Raw genomic sequence first — 4,389 nt, 5'->3', positions numbered from 1 at the left:
CCTAACTTGTCTTTACCCCTCACCATTTGTGTCTCTGCTCGGTCCTAGTACAACCCATTCATAATCCCCCATCCAGACAAGGATTAATGGCCAGGCTTGGTTCCTACTGGCTCCTGACACTCCCTACCAGGTAGCCAGTGCCCAGACCATGTTTACAGGGCCTCAGTTCCACCGCTGTGGAAAGCAAGCAAGCTATCCTTCCCCAAAGACGAGTCTGAACGGCAGCAAAGGTCACCCACTGCCTGGATTTTGTCCCTAAGCCCTTCTCCTTCTACCTGCAGGGTCTCAGCAGTCATGGCCCTAGTAGAGGACTCTCTTCTTGTCTACTGGGACTTCTGAGGAGGGAAGAGAGCTGGTCTGAGCTAGGCAGGCAGGGAGGAGGGGAGCAGAGCCTATGAGCTGGCAGACAGAGGGCGTGTATTCTCGGCCAGCACACTTCCTGGGTTTCCATTGCAGGAAGTTTGGCACCTGCCTATCGGTGTCATTGATACCCAGACTGGTGCAGGCGACTTTTAACCAGGACAATACCCCAACTGGAAGCAGCAGCAGCAGCAGGAGGTGGAACAGAGAGGCCAGGGGCACAGGACAGCCGGTGAGTGGTAGCAGCTAGACCCCCAGGCTGCCTTAGACTATGCATGTGGAAAGCCTGGCTCCTAGATCAATCCCTTTGACCTTGGCTAAGGCCCCAAGTCAACCCTTCGGTGTGGCGTCTCACTGTCCCACAGGATGGAGCCAAGGGGTAAGCGGGTAGATCAGTACCATCTTGACTCAGTGGCGCCCCCTTTCTCAGCAGAGGTTCTAAGACCCTGCACATCTGCCGCAGACCAGAGGCCCCATTGCCAGGTTGGGAACGCACCCAGGGGGCCTTGGGCACCGGTAGCCTCTGTGTAGTACTGGGCTCCATCCTTGGCTCTCATCTGGGGATGGTGGCAGGGCTCCGGCCTCTGGGACTAGCAGATCCGGTGCCTAAGGGGCACTCTCTTGTCCAGTGCCCATTGCATAAGCCTCGATCCTCCCCAGCTTCAGTGTCTGGTCTGTGGGGTGGGACCCTGGAAGAGTTAGATGAAAGATTTGAAAGGGACACAAGGGAAGTCTCTAGAAATGGCAGCTACTGTAGTGACTGTCGTTGTAACTCCACACTGGTGGTAGGAAACAAACGGAAAAACCCAATGGCAAAAGTTGGGGAGGCCATTCAGGGGTGTGGGGCTTAGTGGGGAGGAGGATGGATGGAGCTGAGTACCCAGGCATCCCACTGTGACACTTTCCTTCCGCAGCAATCCCAGGACCACCCCAGGAGTGGTTGTGGGGCGGGGCGGGTTGCAGAAGGGGGCAGAATCCTGCCCGGTTACACCCCCCCCCCATGACTCTGGGTCCAGCTCTCCCCTGCCCAGTCCCCCATTGTGCCTCTAATCAAAAGAACAATCCACTTGCCTGGGAATCAGACCCAGATTCCTTTCCCCAGCGATGTCGTCAGGTCTCTAGGGACCTGAGCCGCCCAGAGCAGCCCCAATCCAGGCCCCAGGGCCCTGGGCTCTGCTTCTGCAGGGGCCAGGAACAGGGCCAGGAAGCAAACAGGTGACCTGATTGTTTCCCCTGTCTCCTGTAGCGGCCTCTTTTCATCCCAGGACCTGAGACCCCTTGTAGAAGGATTCATAGGCTCAGACAGGCAGTGACAGCCCAGGACAGTAGATCCAGGTGACTTGCTTCACTGGAGTCTCCGAAGACCCTTCCCCCAGGCATTCTTTGAATAAGCCCCGCAACGCCAATATATATTAGCATTATCACTTTAACTCTAGGCCAAATTGCAGAGGTGGGCAGTGCGGACCCCATTTTAGGAATTAAAGACTGAGGCTTAGAGAAACAGGGGTTGACAGTCCCAGGCCAGGCGGCTAGCCAGCCTAATTTGTGACCCTGAAGGATTTCAGAGTCAGTCCGGGTGCAAGTACCCCTCTCCACCAGTTGAGGCAGGTGGGGCTGCTCATCCAGGTGACCTAGAGCGAGGGTGGCTAAGGATCTCACTCCCCCGCCTGCCCCAAGCCTCCCCAGTGCACCGAGGGGGTGGGCAGCGGAGGAGGAGCCACAGGGAAGGGGAGGAGTGGTGGGAACAAAGGGAGGGGGCGCGGCCACAGGTGGGGGGGCAGGTAGGGCGAGCCCGCGCCCCCTCCCCGAGCGTCACCTTTTATGGTAAGGCGCGCGCGGGGCGGCGGGCGGAGGGAGGCTGGGGCGGGAGCAAGGGGCGGAGGCGCAGCGCCGGCGGAGGCCGGGGCATGGGGAGCGCGGCAGGTAAGCGGGTGCGGCGTGGGGGTCCTGGCTGTGCGCCCCGGGCAGGGTCAACCTCAGGTGGCCACATGGGCAACTCTCGGCCACTGTACTGGACCCAGCCCGTCTCGGCTGGGGGGCTCGGGGCGGGTACGGTGTCTTGTCCCTGTGTGTTCCAGAATCTCAGCCATTGGGGACTCTGGGAGGCAGAGTGCGGGGACTGCACGGGGGTCATGTCTCTGCTCTGCAGTGGGACGGGTTGGGCAGGGCAGAGGCTCCCGCACAAAGAGGACAGCGTCCGGCATATGGATCGAATTATAGTCACAGCGGTGACCCGGCCAACTGTCCCGCTCTACTGCTGTGCCAGGGCGCAGAGTTCCCGAGCTCTTTTGCCCCTCCAGGACCCTGTTCCTAGCTCCAGTCTGGAGAGGGAAAGGAAGGTCTTGGGGTGTGGAAATGGGCGATCCCCAAGGTGTGCGCAGCTACTCCCCCATCTCCAGCCCAGACCTGAGGTCCCAGGGGGAGAGGCTGGGCAGCGCCCAGATTCCAGCTTTTAACAATAGAGACCACTGTCCTCCAGCCGCAGGGCTCCGCCTGCCTCTCTGGGGCTGAATGTCCAGATGTCCTCCTCTCAACCACCCTCCAGGGCCGACTTCTATTCACTTGACGAATAAAAAGCCAAGCCCAGAGAGGTTGAGTGATCGCGTCAAGGTCGCCCAGTACAAAAGACCGGTAGCTTGGGAGATCCGAGTTCTGCGCCTCTTCCTTTCTCTGGTGTAGAAAAGAGAGTGAGAGACCCTTAGCCTTCCGAGATCGCAAGGTGTCTTGTGGGAGTCAGTGGGGGACATACACTCTCCCACTTCCAGCAAAGTTTAATTCTAGCCCTAAACTTAGATTGCTTAGTGGGTCTGTGTGAAAGAGCCATGCTTAGAAATGACTCGGAGGTGGCTTTAGAGTGCGGGCAAAGGATTATCCAGGCCGCCAGCACATCCCCTCCAAGGGGCTGCAGCCTAAGACCGGCCCTGGCTGGCTGGCTGGCCGGCTCTCAGCCTCCTTCCTTCCTCTTGACAGGAAATGACTTTCTTTCCCTTTGTTCCCACTTTCTCCGCTTACCCAACTGGATCTGGGTGTCTGATTTGCCCTCCGGGGGAGGAAGGATGGGGGTGGAGGGTCTGCTGGGAAGTTGTCATACAATGCTCCCCCACCCCACCCCCTCCTGGGTGGACTCAGGGGTAGTGGGACCAAAGGGAAGCGCCAGCATGCTCTCCTTAAGGGACCTGACAGGGCTTTGAAAATCCCCAGCGCTGCTCCATCCCCGGGTTCCTCACTGCTGCATGACAACGTGAAGGGCGAGTATGGCTGCCCAGCTGCGAACATCTGGCCTCCACGCTGGATGTTTCCGAGAAAGCAGGGAGAATGGAATGGGGGTCAGAGTAGGGGAAGGAGGTGGAGGAGGGTTCCTGAAGAGCCACAGCCTGTCTCAGAGGACCCGCCTAGAATGCGGTGACCGCAAGAAACTGGTTTGGATTGGGTTATTTGGGGGGAGGGGTGGAGCTTGAGAAGGGGGTGGAGAAGGCTTGTATAGTCCGAGGAAGAAAAAACCCAAGGATGCCTCAGGACTTTCAGGTTGCTGGGTTCTCTGAAAGGATTCCAAGTCTGCTGGAGGGCCAAGGAAATCCACTCGAACTCTTGTTGGGACCACGTGACAGAGGCTCCCTGCAGCTGAGGTCTGAAGTCTGAGCTCTCCCTTTATAAATATCTGGGGTCGAAGTAGGGTGTAACTGTGTAACACAGGCTGGGTTTGAACTCATGGGCCTCCTGTCTCAGGTTTCCTGAGTGCTGAGATTACAGTTACAAGTACGCGTTACCATTCTTGGCTTTTGTTTGTTTGTTTGTTTGGGCTAGTCTGGAATTTGCTGTGTAGACCAAGATGGCCTTGAACTCACAAGAGAAGAGATCTGCCTGCTCTTCTGACTCCCAAGTGCTAGGATTAAAAGTATGCGCCATCATTTCTGATGATGATGATGATGATGATGATGATGATGATGATGAGGGGTGTGTGTGTGTGTGTGTACATACACATACACATTTTTTTCTTTTTTCTTTTTTTCTTTTTTTTTTTTTGGCCTT

The 4,389-nt window shown here is 57.2% G+C and overlaps 1 protein-coding gene across 4 annotated transcripts in view; it reads left to right on the top strand.

Annotated features, from left to right (window-relative positions):
* The first annotated feature begins 552 nt into the window (after nucleotides 1–552).
* Fblim1 (filamin binding LIM protein 1) overlaps nucleotides 553–4,389 on the top strand; it is a 25,404-nt gene continuing 21,567 nt past the window's right edge. The window contains exon 1 of one of the 4 annotated variants that reach the window (XM_031379345.1): nucleotides 553–592. The gene's annotated coding sequence lies outside the window, so the exon portion shown is untranslated. Of the gene's footprint in view, nucleotides 593–2,113; nucleotides 2,185–2,222; nucleotides 2,284–3,842; nucleotides 3,987–4,389 lie in introns of those variants that run through there. The other 3 variants (XM_031379343.1, XM_031379342.1, XM_031379344.1) reach the window with 3 other exon arrangements.

Source organism: Mastomys coucha, unplaced genomic scaffold (assembly GCF_008632895.1).
Source record: "Mastomys coucha isolate ucsf_1 unplaced genomic scaffold, UCSF_Mcou_1 pScaffold18, whole genome shotgun sequence".
NCBI classification, from domain to species: domain Eukaryota; kingdom Metazoa; phylum Chordata; class Mammalia; order Rodentia; family Muridae; genus Mastomys; species Mastomys coucha.
Note: the sequence above shows the minus strand (reverse complement) of the source record. Positions and strands in the feature narration are given on the sequence as shown.